Here is a 23,083-nt window from a genome sequence, read left to right as displayed (position 1 = left end):
TATATATGTGTTTGTAAAATTTTTAAAAAGTCTCAGAACCCTTGATACATGAATGAGCTTTGTGAATCTCCAAAAGAGGGATGAAGCATACACTATTCTCTAAACTTAGTTGGCCATATTTTGGGATTAATATGAATTACTAGATCATGAATTCCAGTATTCTGTTGTGCCCAATTTGGAAAGGGGATAAGATTTCCCCTTATTTTTCTCCTACAGTGGATATTTTAGAAATATATGAAAAAACAGCAAAAGTAGCAAAGGAGACACTGCTCAGAGAATGTGATCAAATATTAGATAAGTTACAACTCATAGTGCCAGATCTTTCGGCACTAGAGTCCATTTTTCTCTTTTCACTTTAATCTGTGTTTTTATTGAATTAAATTATTTTAACACCAGAACTCTTAGAGTAGACCTACTTGCTACTGTCCGATGACCAGAATATTAAATAGGACATTATATCCAACATATTAGAACTGCTACCTATTTGGTCACCCCAGATGGTGTCTGCAATGATTCTGTCTTTCCCGTGCACATTGCCTGGTCTAAAATAGTCCAAGGCATGAGGACCCAATGAATTTACTAATACAGTTCATTGTACATCAATTATCTTACAAATCTTATAATACCAATAAAAAAGAAATAATTATAGGACACAAATAATAAAAGCAGTGAGGAAGATATGAAAGCTAAGTATTTTGTAAGATGATTTTATTCCATGACAACTTGGTCAAGGCAATGTTATTCTGGGATCTCAGGTTTGAATAAATATGTAAACTTTAATTGATAATTTATATGAACTGAATTTTAAAAGAAATAGTGTGATTAATGTAGACAGAATGAGGAAGACAATTGGTATATTGAAGACAACCAAATTACAAAGGTGGGGAATATAAGAAATTTGGAGATAATATTAGTATGCAACTTGTCCTGAAGTATTAATGTAGAATTAAAGATCAACTTGACTTTATAAATAAGGTCAGAGCCCAGGTTCATTATCAGTATTTATTTGTTCAATAAATATTTATATTTTTGAGTACTTGTTGTATGCAAGACAGTATGCTACATATTGTCCAAAACATAACCATCAGGTATTTGAAGTGCAAGAACCTTTTCTTTTTACTAAAAACACACTGTACTACATGAAACATTTACCTTAATATGGAAAAATCAAAGTCATTATTATTCCTGTATTTTAAATAATTACCCTCTTATTTTGTGAATAGACTTGATTTATGAATATGGGTGAGAAATACAAGAATGGAAAAAATTAGAGTAGCTTAAGACACTCATGTATTTTATTTCAGCAGTCTTTGGTCAAGGTCTCAGTAACATATAACATTTGCTCTTCATCAAAGTCACCTTCATTGTCTTGATGCTTGTGGTGACATCAGTTATATTTCACTGTTACTTTGACCTTTGGAGTATGATGCCCTCACCATACATTACTCTGAAAGTGAGATTGTCTTACCTTTAGGTGTTGGTACCAGTGTTTCAATTTGTTGACTACTTTTCCAGCGTGTCAATAAACCTTAAATTGAGAGAAAGGGCAAAGACTTTTTCATGTGTTAGCATTCATTTGTGTTTTAGTTTTCTTAGCTGCTTAAAGCAGACACCATAAAATGGGTTGGTTTGAACAATGGGAATTTATTAGCTTGAGACCAAGCTATAGTTTGAGACTAAGAAGATGTACAGATCAAGGCATCATCAAGGAGTTGTTTACTTCCCAAAGACTGTCTGCTGGTGATCTTTGGCTCCTGTGCCACATGGAAAGGCACATGTGGCATCTGCTGGTCACTCCATTCTCTTCTTTCAGGTTCTTGCTTCTGTGATTCCAGTTTCTAGTTTCTGTGGTTCTTTCTCTTTGTCTGAAATTTATTCTCTTATAAAGGATTTCAGTAAGAGGATTAAGACCCATTCTAACTGAGTCATCAAAGACCTACTTAAAATGGATCCACACACACAAAAATGGATTAAATTTAAGAACTTGTTTTTCTAGAGTACATACAGCTTCAAACCATCTCACTCCATCCTCTGCACCCCGAAAAGATATGTTCTTGACACATTCAAAATACATTCACTCCATCACAATATCTCAAAAGCCTTAAATAATTTCAGCAACAATACTAACTACAAAGTCACATCAAAATTGGTTATACATGTGGTCTGTTCTGGGAAAAAAACTCCTCTCTGTAGACCTGTGAAACATAAAAAACAAGTTATGACTCTGTATTAGTCAGCCAAAGGGGTGCTGATGCAAAACCAGAAACTGGTTGGTTTTTATAAAGGCTATGTATTTGGGGTAGGAACTTACAGAAACTAGGCCATAAAGCATAAGTTACTTCCCTCACCAAAGTCTATTTGGAGCAAGATGGCTGCTGATGTCTGTGAGGGTTCAGGCTTCCTGGGTTCCTATGTTCCTGGGGCTTGCTTTTCTCTGGGTTCAAGGTTCCTTTCTTCCTGGGGCTGGCTTCTCTTTCCTCTGTGAGCTTACTTGCGGGGCTCCAGCTTAAGTCTTCACCATGAAACTCCAACATCAAAACTCAGACATCAGAAACACTCAACTCTATTCTTTGCCATGCCTTTATCTGTGAGTTCCCACCCCCAATCATAACTCAATCATGCCCAGGTTCAGATCAGATTACAAACATAATCCAATATCTATTTTTGGAATTCATAACCATATCAAACTGCTATAGCCTCCAAAACACAAAGGAGGGAAAGGCATAGGATAAACATTCCCATTCTAGAAGGGAGAAATGAGAAGAAAAAATAAGCAACATTCACAGGTCCCAAGCAATTCTGAAACCCTGCAGGGCATACTTGTTAGATTTCAAAGTCTGAGAGTAATCTATGGAATGATGTTTTGTTCTCTAGGCCTGATGAAGTGGCAGTCCAACCCCTTCTAAGTTCTTGCACAGTGGCCAAGCTCTTCCCAAACACTGGCATGAAGGTTCCACATTTCTTCAAGCATTGGCAGGTGGGCAGTCAGACTCTCAGCAATCCTCCAGGCTGATTGCACTCTTCCTGAACAATATAATGGAAGGCCCATCTTCTCCAAGCATCAGGGCAAATCACCCTTTCCACACACATGGTGGGTTTATTCCCTTGACTTGAGAAAATATTTCTGTTCCAGGCCTCACTTCCAATGTCTTGCCTTTGAAGTGATGCTTCCTTCAATTTCCCCCTTTTCTGTCTCTTTTAGTCCTACCTGGCAGTGGTTCATTAATACTTATCTCACAAAGAACATGTCAGTTTTGCATGTAGTACATAGGGGTTCAATCCATCAGACAATAGGACCTTCCACAGAGCCTTCCTCGGTAACTGCATTTCCAGATCTGACTTGCACTGAAATGGTTGACTGGTTCCATTTTCAGTTAAATGCTCACATGGAACACTATTCTCTGGGGACCTGCTTTAGGGAAGTTTAAAAGTTTTGAAACTTTTCTGATTACTTTGTGCCCAGGAATTCAGTTCTCCATTTATTCTTTTCCTTTCACATTTTACTATACCCATAAGAAAAAAACCAAACAGACTGTACTTTCCACAATTAGCTTGGAAATCTCCTGACCTAAATATCCAAGTTCATCATTTTCAAGTTCTGCCTTCCATTCAACATCAGAGATCACTTTTGCCAAGTTTTCTACCACTTTAAAACAAGGTTCATCTTTCTTCTAGTTTCCAATCACACATTCATCATTTCTGGCTAAGGACTAATCATGGGGTGCAGCGATGCCTGGAGATGTACTCACCAGATGCAATGGATGTGACATGATGATGGGAGAGAGTGTTATTGGGGGGGGAGTGGTGGGGTGGGGGCAGTGGGGGCGAATGGGGACCTCATATTTTTTTAATGTAATATCTTTTAAAAAAATGAATAAATTGAGTAGAATTTAAAAAAAAAAAGGAAATACCTTTAATGTCCGCATTTCTATCAATACTTTTTTCAAAACAATCTAGGCTTTTTTCAATCAAGCTCCTCATAATTCTTCCAACTTCTAGCCATTACCCAATTCCATAGCAATTTCCACATTTTTGGTATTTGCAATAGCAGCATCCAACTTTCCTGGTACCAAAATCTATTTTGGTTTTCTAGGTTGCTGAAAGCAGATATTATAAAATGTGTTGGCTTATACAATGGGACTTTCTTAGCCTACAGTTTGAGGCAAGAAAATATCCAAATCAAGGAATCATCAAGGTGATGCTTTCTTTCCGAAGACCAGCTGGTCCACAATCCTTGACTCTTCTGCCATTATGGCAAGGCACATGATGGAGTCTGCTAGTCTTTCCCTTCCCTTCTGGGTGTGTTTGATTGTAGCATCTTACATTCATGGCTTTCTCCCTCTTTGTCTGAATTTCATTCTCTTGTTAAGGACTCCAGTAAGAGGATTAAGACCCATTCTGATTGATTGGAGTCATACCTTAATTGAGGTAGTCTTATCAAGGATGCTACATAAAATAGGTCCACACCTACAGGAATGGATTAAAATTAAGAACATGTTTTTCTGAATATGGTATTAGTGGCATACTCATTTTTCTGTTTTGGGTAGAAAGATTCAAGGATAACAGATTATTCATTTTTTACAATAAAGATTTTTATTAGGAGATAAACTCTATTTCTATGTTTTACAATTCCACTGGTGCTGCTCAGTAGTCACGTTATGATTCAGAATATCCAACTGGGTGTTTTTTTTTTCCTCAGTGACCAAATGTATAGGTACAGTAAGTTAAAGGAAATAATTTCCCTTCTCCTGATAATTTGAAAGACACATTTGTTAGGCCCAATGGAAAACATGATCATGAACAAATTAGCAATAGAAGATTCCATATTGTGAAAAGATAATACTGTGTCCATCTTTGAGAGGAGTGTGCAGGAAAAATTAAAAGAAAATGAAAACTATTCTTATAGTATATATAAGCTTCTATTAATCAGTTGGCATTCAATATTTTCTCTTAAACAGCATTTCATAATTTAAGACTGCCATCACAAATGCCCTCAAAAGTGGTCATTCTATTTGATTGTCTACTGAGTCTTTCTGAGCTATCTAAGGTGGCTGAGCAGTTACTCAAAGACTGTTTCACTTGGGTTATAAAAATTTTATGCTTTTCTAAGAAGCAGAAATATTTTCAGGATAAGCTGATAGCTACTAGTTTTCATGGAACTACTATATCTTACTCAGTAAATGGAAATGATTTTCACAGTGTAGACAAGAAAGTGCATTGGATTAGTGTCAGGGAGTTTTAGATTACCCTAAATTTTGCCATCACCAGCTTTGCAACTTTTGACATGTGCTTTAACCACACTGGACTTCATTCTTGTTATTCATAAACTATGGAAATTGTAAATGTATTCCGTCAAAGTCTAAAGTTGTAGGATATGACTGCTTTAAGCTGAACTGGAATTGACAAACCAATCAAACTAATGTAATTGTGGGTTTAGAGAAATAGAGTAGCTCCAGCAACTTGTGAATTATCTGGCACTAAATTGGTGGACATCACTTGGCATCTAATCAGTGGCAAAAGCAATGGATCTAAGGCTCCAATCTAACTAATGTAAGAATATCAAGGGTCCCAAAGTTCCCAAAATTAGCTGCTGCCCGGTCACTCACTCTTTGGAGAATGCATCAATCTGCAGAGGGCAGAGCAAACTACTAGATTCTGAACCCAGCTATGAAAGTGCTGAGAAAAGTATGTATGCTTATTTTCTATAGAAATATTTAATTCTCTAAAGTATAAAAATAGAAAATTATAATACATTTCCAGAGAACTATAAACAAGGAACAGTTAATTAAAAATTAAGTAATAATCTGGTTGTTCTTTTTTTTAAATCCACATAAAGTAAGTCTTACCTTGAAATAGAATATTTTTGCTGGTGTCCATTTTCTATGTCTCTGTCTATAATAACCAAACAAGAAAACCCAACAGAAAGAAAGGAAATAAGGGAGGGAACAAGGAGGGGATAGAGAGATAGAGAAAGGAAGGAAAGAAAAGAAAATGGAAAGACTTCTAAAGTGATTGAATTCAATTTGAAATTTCTATCTTAGTGTGAAGAAAGTTGATCACTCTTTTTAACAAAACAAACTATATTTTGCATATATAAAAGTCTAAGGAAGGAATAGAATAATATTTTATTTTTAAAACATGCTGAAATAAAATATAAAGATTAAGAAGTGTTTACAGAGAGTCTATGGTGTTCAGAGCACAGTAAAAAGCAGAATACTGTAATGCTCAAAGATGAGTGTGATGTATTATTGCATTTTATATTCCCATGATAGTATTTTTTGTGCAATTTTCCTTTTTAAGCACAGCAGTTACTGAGGGTCCCTTTAAGAATTTAAATGAGAATTCTTAAGAAGATATAGTTTTAGAGTATTAGCGTTTAAACTATGTTAATCCCTGAATAGCACCAAATATCTTTTCTTTTCTTTTGAATGAGGATGCTGTATTATGCTCAAAGAAAGCAAAAATGAGCAAGTAGTTTGGAAGGCATAAATCTAAAACATTTGGGTAATTACAGATTTCTAGTCATGTCACCACAACAGAAGTTAGTAGAGTTATAGAATTTTTGTTACAAACTACGATTTTCCTATGGAATATTACCTGAAAGTTACTTTTTTTCTCACTAAGCTGAAAATTGCCACAAAGTATCTTAAGTGATATGAAATGCATAATTCATTTTAACCCCTTTTGTTTTGGTGGGGTCTAACACTAAGTCGTTAAGTTTTCAGTCATTTAAAAAAAGTGAAATACCTTGTGGAATTTTCCCTTTTCGATGATTCAAAAATGCATTTATAGAATGTTATGGGAGAAATAAAATTTTAATGAATATTATTTTATAAAGTTCACAATGCTTATATTTTAACACAGAGAGTAATAGAAAATATTTACATTATTAAACATTTTTGAAAGAAGCTATTCAGAATATGACTTACATGCAGGAATTTTTTTTTCCCCCACTTAATATACCCTGGTCCAGAGGGAACCTTTTTCCATCAATATTTTAATTGCATTTTTTGTTGCAAGTATACCTTGAGATTTGATGAAGTAGCAAGAAACATTATACATATTTATGTTTCATTTGTTTCAATGTCATCATATTTGATATGCAACTGACAAGGGATAATGTCACTTTGCAGAAATATACAACTTATTGTAATCGTAAAGAGATAGGAGCAGAAAATATATGCAGCGATTTCTGTTCCATTTCTCCATTCGGAATTGACACCATCATTGGAATAAAATTCAAACTGAATTCTTTAACTAGAATTGTAAGTTTTATAATACTTTCTGAAATGTCATAAAATTTGATATATGCAACACATACTACTCATATGTAAATTAGCATATGGGGAGTGTATGTGAATCACTGTTTCTGACATTTATTTCATGATGCTCTATAAAATCTTTCAACTCTGCTTATTGTTCTTTTATAGTTCCCTTAAATGAACAAAACCTTCTCAATTATAAGGAAAAGTTCACATTTAAAATACCGACACAAAAAGCATCTCATTTATTTGAAGTGGTACTAAAAGAACATCCTGGAATTTATTTGAATAATTCTGTCTCTAGGTAAGTAATGTTATCTTTTGACTCATTTTCCCTTTTGAACTTCCTTTGTATTTTCAATATGGAATGATTTATCATTTTTTGAACTTATTTTTATTTTACTCTCCAGGTTCCTCTCCTTTCTAGCCAGTCTGCTATTCCAAAAAGAAACTTATTCATTCTTACAGATTTTGACCTTACATAATTATCTGGTCATTTCCTATTAATTTATTGCTCATATTTTATTTGATTCATTAAAGTTACATTCCAAAAATATTTTGTAACCAATGTCTTCATATAAGACCTTATGCTATGAGACAGAGAAAGCCTATAGACATAAACTGGCATGCCCTTTTCCCAAGGATCTTAACCTCCTTTATAGGGAATCAAGCAACATATTTAAATAATAAAGAATGAGGAAGAATATCATTCATTTCATATGATTATTATGGTGAATTGAGAGGTTTGGAAAGTAGTTCTTACAGAAGACTTTTAAAAATGAATGGTGTTTTCATTACAAGTATTATTTTTCTAAACATGGGTAATATACCAATAAGGTTGTAAAATAATGAAAATAATTATAAATAAGAAAATAAACAAAATACCTAACAGGTCTTAACATCTATGATGGTGAAGCTAATGTGTCATCTTGGCCAGGTAATTGCGGCCAGATGTTTGGTCAAGCAAGCACTGGGCTAATTGTAATACAAGGACATTTATGGACCTTAGTCACTAGTGACTTTACTGCACAGACAGCTGATTACATCTACATCAATCAGGGAGATTGCTGTCAGCAATGAGTGACATTTTATCCAATCAGTTGAATGCCTTAAAAGAGGAAGTGATTTCAACATTCAGAATTTTCCAGCTCTTTTTCGTCTTGATGTCTTCCTTAATGACTTTCATTGGACTTTGCTGGGAGCATTTGTTTGCAACCTGCCTGCAGAACCTGAATGGTGAATCCCCATGTCAATGAGAGACTCATAAAATACTATTGACAGATATCTCCTGTTCGTTCTGTTCCCCTAGAGAACCCTGACTAATATACCATCTAAGTACATATACCTTAAAAAAAATAAACTTTAAATGATACAAATCATAAATTTCATTTTCCTGTTATCTTAACCTTCAATTAAGACAATTTTTAATGAATGAGGCTTTTAGAAACCATAAAAGAAAGGTGTTCTAAATGAAGAAACATTTAAAGCAATGGTCAGTGTGATGGTTAGGCTAATGTGTCAACTTAGCAAGATAATTGTGCCCAGTTGTTTGGTCAAGCAAGCACTGGGCTAACTGTAATACAAGGGCATTTACGGACTTTAGTCACCATTGACTTTACTGTAGTGGTAAATCATAGATAGCTGATTACAATGACATCAATCAGGGAGATTGCCATCAGCAATGAGGGACACTATGCAATCAGTTGAATGCCTTAAAAGGGGAAGGGATTCCAGCATTGAGTGAGAATTTCCAAGCTTGTCTTTGGACACCAACATCTCCCAGAACTCATCAAGAACCTTCACTGAACTTTCATTGGAGCCCCTGGTTGCAGCCTGCCTAAGGAACCCAGACTTGTGTGTCCCCATGTCATGTAAAAGAATCTTATAAAGTTGCATACTATTGCCAGATACCTCTTGTTGATTCTGTTTCCCTAGAGAACCCTGACTAAGACAGTCAGAATGAAGGAAATGTTTAGAAATGTGTAATTATGTTAGTTGTACAAGTAGAGGCATAGTGAGATATGAGTTGAAAGGAAGTTAAGGTCATATTTTGGAGGTTTTTAAATGTTATACTGAGAAAATTAATTTAATACAGAAGACATGAAGAGCCACAGAAAGTTTTTGAGTAGGATATAATATTGGAAAATAAGTTTGTTTGTGGAGAAATTAACCTGGCCATGGTGTTTAGGATTCATTTGTTCGCCTGAAATTTGTGTTAGCTGCTATTTAGCTTCCAAGAGTCCTGAAGAGCAGCTATGCTAGACTGAATCAAATTTGTGATTAGATGGTGAGTGAAAGGAGAAATGAATCAGTCCTGCTACATAATGTGGGTATATTAAGAATACTTACTTAAATTTTTATGAGGATGATGTGAGATGATCCACAAAAGATGCTAAATAAGTTGCATACCTGGCACTTAGAAAGCAAAGCATGAATTTTTCCTTAAATGTGTTTTAGTTTTAGTTTTACTGTTATTTTGATGGTGATTGTTGTAACAAAGATGAAGGTGATGTCGGGAGTAGAATTAATAGTATCATTCATTAGCCAAGATTTAGAAAATTTTAAAAATATATTCGTTTCATGACTGAGTAGATGATCACAGAATGTGTCATTAACAAATAATGAAGATAGAAATAAAACATGTTTTAAAGAGAGATTTAAGAAGCTAATTTTTTTGATATGCTGAGTTAGAGATAAAAGAATGGTATAGTAACAGGACTTTTTATCAAGGACTAGAAAGTGTATCTGGTGAATATATGACTGGGATAAAGACTTAGAGTTTCTCCCAGCAGGATGATGCTATAACCCAGTCTAGTTGAGCACAGGCATGACTTGCTTTAGCCTATGCACTGTGTATGGAAGTTACATACAGTATTCTTCAGTGGAAGTTCTAAGAACCAGCATATACTCCTACAAATTCCTTGTTCTAGGTAAAGGATTTTCCATCAGCCTGGGTTCTTTAGTGAAGGTCCCATCAAGCAGAGCTGAAAATGAACCAAATGTACATGTAGCATGAATGGGATTAAATCTTTGTGGTCAAAATATAGTGAGATATTAAATTTGATGTTACTGTGGCTCAATTTAGCTTGTCTTAATTGACAGAGATACTCAGAAAGAGGCAGATAGGAAACAAGAATTGTAAAAAGGAATGACCAGCATTGTGATATATTGCCTACTCTAGAAAGAAGAGGCCTATTAAAGATATTATTTTCTATGTACATTCATCTGGAGAGTGCAATTTCACTACCCGCATAGATGAAAGATTGCAAATATTAAAGAATGATTGTCTTAACTTCCCTTGTTTCCAGTGTTACTAGTTAGAATGCAGACTCTTCTGAAACTTGACTCTGTATATAACCTGTTGCTTATTTTGCTTTACTTTGTGCCAACATTTTTTTTTCTGGAGCTTTGAAGAGGTTCTTTGGCCTGCAATGTTCTAAAATCATAATTATAAAATTTGCTTTGGTTATGTTGCTAATATTCAGATCTTGAATTATCTAGAGATAATTCTCTAACTTTAATTTTAAATAATATTTTTCTATTTTGCACTTCTTTTTCTGTTTATGTTCTTATTTTCAGCTTTTCCCTGAATTATTTTCCTCTAATTTTTCTGTTAAATTTTAAAAAGTAGCACTATCATAATTTTGACTTTTTAAATTCTATGAATCTATGCCCAGTTCTTTTTAAGTGGGTGTAACATATTTATTTACCTCTCCCAGGTTTTAATGATAACTTTTGTAAAATCTCCATTTTGAGAGCTGAGCATGGGAAGAAGATTGGGGTGGAAGTCTGAATACATCATTCCAAGCTGTGCCTTTTTTCTGCTAGTCCAAATAGCTTTTATTTTACACTATTCAAATAATTAGTTTCCAATTTTCTCCTGGCATGTAGTGGTAAACTGGAGAAGAGATCTGGAATCCTACAGTGTCTTAAACTCTAAAACATTTCCTTATTTTTAAATTAATATTCTCTCAGATTTTAGGGTATCCTAATTCTTTCCAGTCCTAATGAATCTGTTGGCAAGTTTACTTTTTGGCTTTCCTCACTGTTCGCTCAGATTCAACATCTTTAACTCTTCTATTTCACTTGCCACTTGTTCATCTGCTATCTGGATTCCAATAATTTGTTGTTGAATTTCTCTTACGTATTCTTTATCTTTAGGGTTTGTGGGTGGCAGGGACCTTTACCACTCTTTATTGCTCTTTTTGTAGAATTTCTCGAGCAAGTAGAAGCTTAGAAATTTCTGTTTTCCTTTATTTTTCTCAACAGCTTTATCGAGATATAACTCATATAACCTATAATTCACAATTTTTTCACATATTCACAGATATATACAGCCTTCAGCACTCTCTAATTTTATAATAGTTTTTATCATCCATTTTCTTCTAAGGGAATGTGTGTGTGAGTATAAACACGTACATAGAGTTACACACACATATTTATATATTTGTATATAAGCATATACACACTCATGTAGGTACATATATAGGTACATTTATACTGACACAATATACACATATATATGCATACATACATATATATATAAAATAGTTTATGTGGATATATATACACCCTCATGACTTCCATTAGTTTAATAAAGTCTTATTATAATAATTAATGTATTTTATTAGCCAATCCTTCTAACAAGTGAGAAAGATTGGCTAGTAAAGTTATATCATATTTTGGTAGTACTCATTGACTTTCAGTTGTGCAACTTAGATTTAAATCTTTTTGATGTTATTGCTTTATTATCCTGACCGGTATGTAATTGTGTGTGTGTGGCTGTATGAATGTATTTAGTTTAACTTTTTTCTAAGAAGCTTATGTTGATTTATTTTCCACTTATATTACCACTTTTTTTTCTAAATTTTCATTTTTATTTCATATTCAGGGCAGTCTTTTGGAAATAGATTAGTGTGCTGTGCAAGCATTCATTTTTATGAATCTGTCCTTTCCATAAATGTCTAGAAAGGTCTTCCCAAGATTGATTTAAATTATTATTTTATGATAAGTTTTACATTTAAATTTTTATCAATTTGCAATTTATTTTGGCTCATGATATAGTAGTGGAAGAATAGAATTAAAAATGCATGTAGCAAAATTTATTTTTCTAATATTTCCATGAATCATATATTAATTCAACTTAGAATATAAAATAAAAGCTTCCATTATTTAAATGATACAGCCATGTATTTACCATTAATTTTCCTATGTTCAAATAAAATATGCTCATATTCATATTTATAAAATATGAGCATATTTTATTTGAAATATAAATAAATTAATACAAGAAGAACATATTTTATTTGAAATATAAATAAATAAAATATAAGAAGAATTATTCTTCTTAGGCCCAATTACCCTTAATATATATTCTACTATTTAATTTATCTAATTTAATTTTAGGTGGGAAATTTAAGTTTTAATTTGACTGATAATTATATTTATTTGATCTCTTGACTTACAGGACATAGTGCAACCCTACCTCCCACATTTATGTATATGATGGCATGCTGTTCAGAACCATAAACAAGAAAAATAAGTTACAGTCAGTTCTTTTTATTTTCATTATTATAAGATGGTATACGATAAGCTTTTGGAAAAATTAAAGGCTTTTCCAGTAGATTTTGTTTTTAGTAGTAGAGAAAAAGACTCTGCAGAAAGTGCTAGCTTGTCTACACTACATGTTTTGGCTCTTTGGTTTATGGTAACCACCAAGCCTCAGTTAGAAGAATGTCAACCATAGAACCTTCTGTAATCTTTTTGGAGAAAAATTTCATGAGACCAACAAAAAAGTAATTTGTTTGGAAAACTATATTTTTTAGAGAGGTGACAGGGCAGCCTGTGGGTATTTAGTGCTTTATGTTAGTTTATATTTTTTACTTAAAGGATGGAAAATGTCCTAAAAATTGGTGTTACCATGAATTAATGCAGTGTAGTCCATCATATAAAAGCATTTGAGAAGTCTGTATAAACTTCTAGTGCATGTGCTTTTCTTAAAAAAAAAAAAAAAACTTCATAGTTCTTTAATCTAAATTTGGTTCTTGATAATCTGGATAAATTGATACCAATTTTGAACTGAAGAGGAAAATAGCTCTCTTTTCTAAATCTGCCAGATTCATGACTTATGGAGATGTTTAACTTAAATAATATAAAACTTGATATTTATAAGTACCTATCAATTGCAAGGTACTATATAGAGATTATTGCTTTTTGAAATAAAAATGTGCATAAAAATGTAAGATGAGTTTGTGGACAGGCTCTGGACAGGTCAGTTTTTATAGCCAAAATGTAGACTAAATTCATTCTAAGAGCTATTTACCCTAGTTTCAGAAAGATAGCCAAGCATAATTTGAGCACATTAGAGAGAATAAATAGCCTGAAAAATTCTTGAATCTTGAATTTTATTCCCAAATCTTTATGTGCTTATTTTTTGAGTGGTAGCTATATTTCTGAAGTGCAGCTTCTGTAAACTCCATCAAGAGCCACATCTGTGTAGCCATAATATATGTTCATTGAAGGAAGGGATTTTTCAGAGATTCATGAGGCTTTTGGAATTTAGCACAAAAGTGTCCCTGATGGTATAACTGTACTTTTCATAAATGAACACTATAAGTGGATGAAGCAGTACATCATAACAGATCAATAACCAGAATGATTTGTACTGTCTCATGGCAAACTCTTCTGAGTAAAACATACAATAGATCAATAGAAAAATAATTCCAAGCATAGAGTCACTGGCAAAATAATTATATTTGAACTATTTCCATTGAATATTTTCCTCTGATATTTCAGTTCAACTTAACCATGCAGAAAAAGCCAGAGAAATAAAATTTGATCAGGAATAGGAAATGGTGAATTTGGAATGTACTTGATCTAATTCTCTGAATTTCTAACATGTCATTTATTTTATTTAAGAGATAGTACTTTTCCCACACCCTAATTGTGTTTTCTTTTTACTACCAAATACAGACCCAGAATAAACCAATAGTATATGTTTACCTTTCAAACTATATTCAGAATTCTGTACACATTTGTAGAACACTTTCTTTTGGTAGAAAAACTCTTATGTTTCAGACCTGGTGTAAGGTGCTGAAAATACAAAAATAAGGAAGATGGACATCAATGCTCTAAGTTGTTCACAGCCTCCAGGGGAGACACACTATATAAAAAGATCTCATAAAACAATGTAGTAAGTTATAAATTAAAGTTACATGCTAAATGTGATATAAATGGAGAGTTCTCTGCAACTGGTATGGATCTAGTCATTAAAAAAAAAAAAGTCCTTACAAAGGAAACCAAGTCTAAATTGGTGTTAGAAGAAATAATGAAGTGCTATTAGCAGATGGATCTCTGGAATGATAGAAATTCGGTTTGTTGGGAAACATAGACAAAGACACAGAGATACCAGAAAATGAGCAACGATATAGAAACTCCGTATTATTTATGTCAGAGGCCCATCAAAACTAAGCAACCATATTCTTATTAAAGTTCTGAGAAGAAGACATGAGGTCTTAAAAGTCTCATAACTGGATACTGGTTCACAGGCCTCCTCAGTCTTTGGAAGTGAATGAGAATCTTCAACTTAGTTATGATTGGAAGTTTAATTTTTCTCATTGTTTTGAGCAACTGTCATGATTGGGCTGTCTAGAGTGGACTCAGAAAAATGCATTTATATCAGACATCTTGGGTAATTTTGAAATAAATAATCTAATAATGCATTTTGAGAAATTTCACTTAGATCCTTTGGCAATTTATCCATTCATTTAATCAGTCATTCAATGAACACTTACTAAAGTCTTGGAATGGTTCTGGCAATGGGAATGTAGTGTCAAATGTGAGAGACATCAGCCCTCATGCAGTTTACACTCTGGTGTATGTGTTGGTGCAGTGTTAGTAGAGGGAAGGAGAAAAACAAAAAACAAGTAAGTTAAATGTTACATACCTTATAGAAAAGCAAAGCAAGGTAAGGGTGGGTTAGGACAGTAGACTTAATTGTTTATGTTTAACCAAAAAAGAGCTTCTTGATAAGGAGACATTCAAGCAGAGGTTGAAAGAGCAAAGGGGTCAAGCCAAATATACCTGAAAAAACAGAAAGTACAAATGCCTGGCATTTACAATGTGTTTTGTGAGTCAGAAGAATAAGAAACCAATATAGCTGTCCAGGGAGACAAATGAGAACTTCTGCTAGCAGTCAACCAAATCCAGTCAGGGCCCCTTAGGGGTATTGGAAATACATTGCTTTATTTCTATTGAAATGGGAAATTTTAGAAGATCTTTATTCAGAAGGCAAACTTGATCAAACTGTTGTGCAAGGATTTGTTGGACATCACTTGTGCCACTTGGGTGAAGGTATACATTACCATTTTGGGGGGAGAAAAACATGCAAAGATGAATTGGAAATATCTATGGGACTATGTACAAATGGAAGTTCCCTGGTTAGAGAAGTGATCCCTTTGAAAGGGGGAGCATCTAAGAGGCAGTAGCTAGTATCAGCCTGCTCTTATGTTGAGATAACTTAGACAAAGATATCAAAGGAAGATAGAAATGAGTGTCTAGAACCATAGAGAGTAGTGTCTGATCACTGGTTATTTTGAATGGATTATTTTGTTGGAGTTACAGGGGAAGCATATTGATTGGACTAGGGTGGAAGCATGGATGCCAGTTATTAAATCCTTGAATACCTGTGTTAGATATGATCATATCATGGACCAGTGTGAGAGTATTAAAGAAGGATAAAGGGTGGATTCTGCATATATTTTTAAGTAAAGGTGATAGATTTAATTAGTATAAGAGACAGAGAGTCATCAATAGTGTCAAAATTTTAGGCCAAAGCAACTGTCATTAGTACGGAAATTGAAAATACTGAGAGGTGGGAAATGTCACAAGGAGGAAATGTGCTCTTAACTTTTAAGGCTATGTTTGTTATATCTATTGGATAATCAAGTGGAGAAATTACATAAGCTATTGGATGTTGAAGTCTGTAGTTAAAGGGAGAACGCTACAACATACGTATTGCTAGTATGTGGAGAGTATTAAAACCATAAATTGATGAGATCAATTAGAGATTAAGTCTAGTAATAGAAGAGAGCCAAGATCAATCCAAGGTCACTTGAACAATTAGACGTTGGGAGATGCCAGCAATTCAAAGCAAGGCAGATCAGGTACTGAGGTAGCAGGAGAGCCAAAAAAAAAGTTGTCTTTTAAAAGACAGGTGAAGAAAGTTTTTCCAGGATATGGAAACAATCAAATGTCTCAAAATTCTAATATGCCAAGTAAGATAGTGACTGAGAGTTGATGATTCCATTTAGCAATGTGAGTTCATTGGTGACCTTGAAAAGACTGGTCTCAGAGGAGTGCAACTGACTAAATCCTCACCAGTGAATATTCAAGAAAGAAGTGGAAGAAAGGAATTGAAGAAGAAAATAATATTATGCTAAAAAATAATGTTATAATGGAAAGCAGATGAATGGGATCATATCTTGAAGAAGATGTATTGATACATTACCAAAAATTTTGAAGATGAGAGGTACTACAGTTTATTTGTCTGCTTATGGAAATTATCCAGGAGAAAAAGTTATGACTATCCTCAAGAAGGTGAGGGGAGGGAGGGGATCTGGTTCTCACATGAAGAGTTTTATTTAAGGACAAACAATATATTCATCTATAACTATAGGAGGGAAGGAAGAATAAATGGATACAGAATGAAATAGCTTTGAAAATGGAATTGATGTGAGCATTTGGGTATATTCTTTTGAATTGTTGCTTTTCTTGGTACAAAAGGAAACAGGTTTGCTGCCTGGAGAGTTGAGGAAAGAGGAAAAGCTATAAAATACCCATTTAGAGGAATGGAGGAGTAAGTGAACTAGAGCATGAGCTTGATTTTTTGGGCAGCAGTAAGGGTAAATTTCTAATATGATATGAATGTTAAATGAGGCTAGTCAGCAAATTTATGATTTTCCTCCAGCAAACTTCGACTCTGCCTCTGCAGGCATAGAGTAGGAAAAGGCCTAACCTACACCATCATTTCATTCCCAATTCAGGCAAATCATGGGAGAAAGGTACAATGATTTGATCATTCCTGAAAAGTATTGATTTTAATGAGAAAATATAAAATGTTTTAAGTTGGGTGAATAAGGTAATGAGGTTAGCACAAAGTTGAATGTCAGAACATGTGATAGGGTCCATATTATAAGTGTTGATGTGCAAAAGACTTGTAGATTTGGTGTTCTGGAGAGAATGAATTGTAAATATTTGAGATTGTGCTGTAAAAGCTTGAAGTTTTTTAAATGTAATTTAAGTATCTTTTAAAAATAAATTTAAAATATAATAAAAGCCTCCTGCTTTAATATTGAATTATGAAGTGGTTTTTGTTGCTGTAAATGACAAAAACTGGGATAACTATGAGAGTCAGTGACTGATGGTTAGTAGAGGACTAAATCATATGAAGAAAAGTTTTCAAGAAAGTGAGAGACAAGGACAATTCAGGGATTATCTGTGTGAGTAATGGAATCACCAAGAATTATGACAGGAGAAACAGAATAGGATACCTAAATAGAGACAAAAATGTTCAAGGGGTGGGATAAAGTGACCAGGGTCTGTAAACAATGGAAATATGGAGGGATAAACATTGCAAAGGGTATGATATATATGAAAGCCCCATGGACTCATATAAATATGTTAAGAATTTAATTTACCTTGAATTATAAAATAAGTTATAAAATATTACTGCTTTGAAAATGAGGGATTGAATGCCCTCCCTAAATCACCACAGCTAGTAAATGGTGATTTTCAGTTTCAATAGAGATAATAATCACTTAGAAAATTAAAAGAGAAAGGAGAAAAGAAAAGATGGAAGAATTGAGAAAGAAAAAAAGGTGATAAAACAAAAACACAATTGAAGGTAAGACAAAAGTAAATGAGCTGAGGAGGAAAAGGGAAAGAGTAAGACAGAGAAATGCAGCAAAATGATAGATAGTGATACCCAAGGGAGTATGAATGAAACAGAATATAACAAGGGATATTTTCCATAGGTAATTAGGCAAGAATTTGAAAGACACAGTGAGTAGAAGGAGGGTAAGTATGCAGTATTTATGAGAAAGGGTTTTCTGAAGTGGAATTATCTGAGCTGTGAGCAGTAAGAGGTAGAGGAAAAGTGGTGCACAGCATGGGTGTGATGCCCAAGACAGCAGAAATGTGGGGAAGAATCATTCGATTTGACAGCTTCCCACACAATGCAGAGCACAGCACAGTTAGCCAGGACAACTTAATTGCCATTGCTTACACTGTGGTGTGGCAGAATGACGCTGGGCTAGCCTAGAGGGAGGCCAGCTAGACTTGTCTCTGATTCCACAATGCAGGTCTTTGCAATTCCAAGGAAGGATTTATAAAGGGGATAGTCTAATGTTCCTTTTCATCCATATCAACAAAATTTAGAGCAGAACAAAATCAAAAGAATCTATTTAGCTAACATTATTTTAAAAAGTGTAGAGTATAGCTTTTCTTCAAACTTTATGCATTACCATAATTAGGGGTTGAAAATATAGTGTGATTCATTATAACATCGGTTATAATACATGGAAGCTATTTTACAAAACATTGTCATATTTACATGTGATTTTGTGTTTTAAATAGTTTTTGACAACTTTAATGTGTGTGAGGCTTATGTCAGTGAACCAAAAACATAAATAGATAAAAAGCAAGGGAACTCATTGAAGATTCATGCAAGGTTATAAAAAAAAATAAGGATCATTTAAGTTTTAGTTAAATTAACCCTAAAATGATTAAGACTAAAATAACTTCGTAAAGAGAATGGATTGGACCACAGAAAAATAACTTACGAAACATGTATCAGTTAGGTATCTTGTTGGCAAGCTCCGAAAAACTGTGACTTGCCTAAGCAAAAATAAGATCTTCAATAGCTGACCGAAAGTACAGGGAACCCGACAATCAGACTTAAGAACAGGAGCAAGATGCTTTTGACGTTCCTCGTCTCCTAGGCTGATCTGCAATTTCTGCCTCAGCCGGGCATGCTGACAGGGTCCTGCTCAAGCAAGTACTTCCACAAGCCTTTCTACTTTTCTGCCTCAGGGTTTTTTTCTAAGATTTGGGAGTCTGCACTGCCTACTGGTATAACTTAAGTGGGCAGGGAAGTTAATGGCCCCTATGGTAGCCTTCAATTAATGAGGAATAATTGACAGTGGATAAATGCCCAGCCTTCAGACAGACCAGTCTCAAAGGTATTTTATAGGCTGACACCCAATCTGGTCTAATGCAGAGACCTAGAATAAATATATTTTACTGGCTTTTTCTTCCTCTTTCAGTCATCCTGATCTTTCATCCCTGTTATCTGGGATTACTTTCCTCCACCCCCAAACTACATGCATTGAAATTCTTGTTTCAATCTCTGCTTTTAGGGAAATCCAAATTAAGATAGCTAATAGGAAAGTGCTACAGATCTCTAGAGAAGTAACAGGCACTTGCATTCCTCAGTATGTCATTACAGACTATTTTCAGTCTTGAGCTACTTTGCTCAGCTGGCCAAGAAATGGGTGTTTTTTCACTCCAGTTTGAAGGATGGGTCTACTGAATGTTTAATAGAGGACTGTACTGGTTTCCTATTGCTACTGCAACGAATTACCCAAAATTTAGTGACTTGAAGCAAGATAAATTTATTATTCTACATTTCTGGAGGTCGGAATTCTAAAATGAGTATTATAGGGCTAAAATTAAGGTGTTAACAGGATGTCATTACTTCAGGAGTCTCCATTTCCTTGTCTTTTCCAGCTTCTAGATGCCACCTGCATTCTTTGGCTTCTGGTCCTGACTTTCATTTTTAAAGCATTTCCTTTTCTGACTCTGAAATATCTGCCTCCCTCTTACATGAACCCTTGTGATTACATTGGGCCTACCCAGATAATCCAGGATGACTTTCCCATCTCAAGATCTTTAACTTTATCAAACTTGCAAAGTCCTTTTGTCATTTAAGATAACATATTCACAGTTTCCAGAGATTAGGGCATAGACTTCTTTGGGAAGTCATTTGTTTTGCCTAACATAAGGAAAGAACACTCTGACTGAGAGTGACAGCAGATTTTATCTAATAGTTCCACCCAGAATAAATGGAAAGTACTGGTAACTAAAGATGGACCAAGGTAGGTCAGTAATCACAAGCAATATATTTCATCAAGAAAATAAAAGTCCCACATAAAAGTGCTTTATTTTTTCCCTAATCAATATTATTAAAATAATAATTTTTATGGTCTACTGTGTTTTAGGTATTGTGATAAATTCCAAATGAAACTGACATATTTCCTAAACCCTAAATATCTGGCAGTCTATTGCACATGGGAAGTTAAGACAAGGACCCAGTTTTTGAGAAATGCATCATCTTTTTCTAATAATGCATTAGAACTTGGAGTATATAATGTAAGGAGAAATCTCAGAGACCAATATAACTTCATTTAGATAAACCCAAATTTCTCAAATTCAACAAGTACAAACAAAACTCACCAACTGTGGTGGTTAGGCTAATGTGTCTACTAGGCCAGGTAATGGTGCCCAGTTATTTGGTCAAGCAACCATTGGGCTAATTGTAATACAAGGGCATTTCAGGGACTTTAATTATCAGTGAGTTGTTTCATAGATGGCTGGTTATAGCTACAATCAGCTAAGGAGAGTGCAGTCAATAAGTGATGTCTCATCCAAACAGTTGATGTACTGAAAAGGGTAAGTGATTTCATCATTCAGAGAGAGAATTCCCTTCTCTACTCCAGATAGCCTGTGTCTTCTGGGAACTCATCAAGGGACCTACATTAGAGCCCTGGTTTACAGCCTGCCCTGAGGAATTTGGACTCATGTACCCCCACAGTTACATGAGACAATTTTATGAAAGCTCATACTATTTAGAGATGTCTCCTGTTGGTTCTGTTTCCCTAGGGAACCCTGGATAATACACCACCTAACCCCATAAGCAACACTATATTGAATTTGAATTCATCGAAATCAAAGGTAAATGCTGGTCAGATTACAAAATGCTGAGGAATTAGGCTATTTTGTTTTACAGTAGCAAATAGTGAACAGGCTTAAAGTTGAAAAAAAAATCTGCAAATGATATAAATGGAGAAAGAAAGAGAAATTAGAGTTGGAAATAGGATTCTAATACCACCCATGCAAGGGGAACTAAGAGACAAAATTAGCACTGTGGCTGTGAGAATGAGATATTGCTATCTTTGAGACCATATTTCCATTTAATCTTTTTGCCAACTATAATTATTTTGAAAATATTTGCTTAAGTCAACTTGTTTGAGAAAAGTTGCATTTCATCCGTATGGGGAAAAGAAAAATGTTCTCCAGATGTTAGTATGCACAGCAGCAACAAAAAAAATCTATCTTCTTACACTGTGTTTAATTATTTTTATAGGATGCCAGTTGAATTTTCAAGTTAGTCTAATTTTACGAATTTGCTTTAAAGTTCTTTATGGGAATTCTCTAAACAGTCTCATGCAGCTCTTCTGGTTAATGTGTGATAAATTCATTTGTTGTTATAGGTGATAGGAGTGTTTTTCAACATATTGTTAGTCCAGTGATGCTATCAAATTTTGATTATTTGATTACACTTTGTTCCTATGATTGTTACCATGGAGATGGGAAAAAATATTTTGATTGGCTAGGCAAGTATGTGGGAGAACATAGTTTCTTTTGAGTTTTGTATTTTAACCTAAAAGTGATGGAAAAAGTTCTTAGCACTCATGTCATCTCTTTTCTAACACACATGACAAAAATAATCGAATTAATTCTCACACCATCTCTAGAAAGTTTGTATTTCAGATTTCAAAAATTATGCTTGATTTTTCTTTTTTAGAGTTTAAAGAATTAGTGACTAAAGCAGTACAAGAGAAGGAAAGGTAATCCATAAGCAAATTTTCAACTTAGAAATGATGCCTCTTCTAGAATATGGATGGATTATGTTGAAACATATATGAAATATAACTGTTATGGCAAAGATCTTTAATGATTATGTATTTTTTGCAGTGATTATGACAATACTAAATTTGATTTCAGTTCTCTTAAATCCTGCATCAAAATTTTCATCATGTGAAATACCAATCAATAAATGTAGAAGGAATAATAGAATTTGAAAAATTATCAGTTCACATAAGACATAGTAAAACTGATTCAGGAAAATAATCATGAGCGAATGCTAAACCCTGGGCAGTAGATTGTTCATAGGGCAGACTATTTACCTAGTTTGAAATGATCACGTCATAGATTAATCACTCATTAGAAAGGGAAAAATACAACCTTATAATGTAATAATTAGGCAGACACCACTTTAAATGATGAAACATTTCATCACCAATAATGAAACAAATTGACATCACATGCTTTTGGATATGATATGCTCAGATTTACACCAAATCACCTATGTGATATCCTTATTAAAAAACAGAAGAAATTGAATCTAATCAGGTAACCTAAACTGAGGGACATTCTGCAAAGCAAATAACTTAGAACATTAAAAATAAAAAATTCTATGAAGGAAAGAAAAATGAACAAGGCAGGAAAACTGTTCTAGATTTAGAAGACTCAGGAGAAATGGCATTAATTGGAGCTTGGTCTGGATTTCAAAAAAATAGCCTGAAGGACACTATCAGGCTAAGTGGGAAATTATATGTAATAAGCATGTTATTTCAATATTATATTTATTAAATGTAATAGTAGTTTATGGTTATATTGGATGTTAAATGAGTTTCCAGGACACATGTACTAAAGTTTAATTGGTGAATCTATGTACATAAATACACAATATCTAACCATTG

The sequence above is a fragment of the Dasypus novemcinctus genome, chromosome 1 (genome assembly GCF_030445035.2).
Source record: "Dasypus novemcinctus isolate mDasNov1 chromosome 1, mDasNov1.1.hap2, whole genome shotgun sequence".
Taxonomy (NCBI): Eukaryota; Metazoa; Chordata; class Mammalia; order Cingulata; family Dasypodidae; genus Dasypus; species Dasypus novemcinctus.
Note: the sequence above shows the minus strand (reverse complement) of the source record.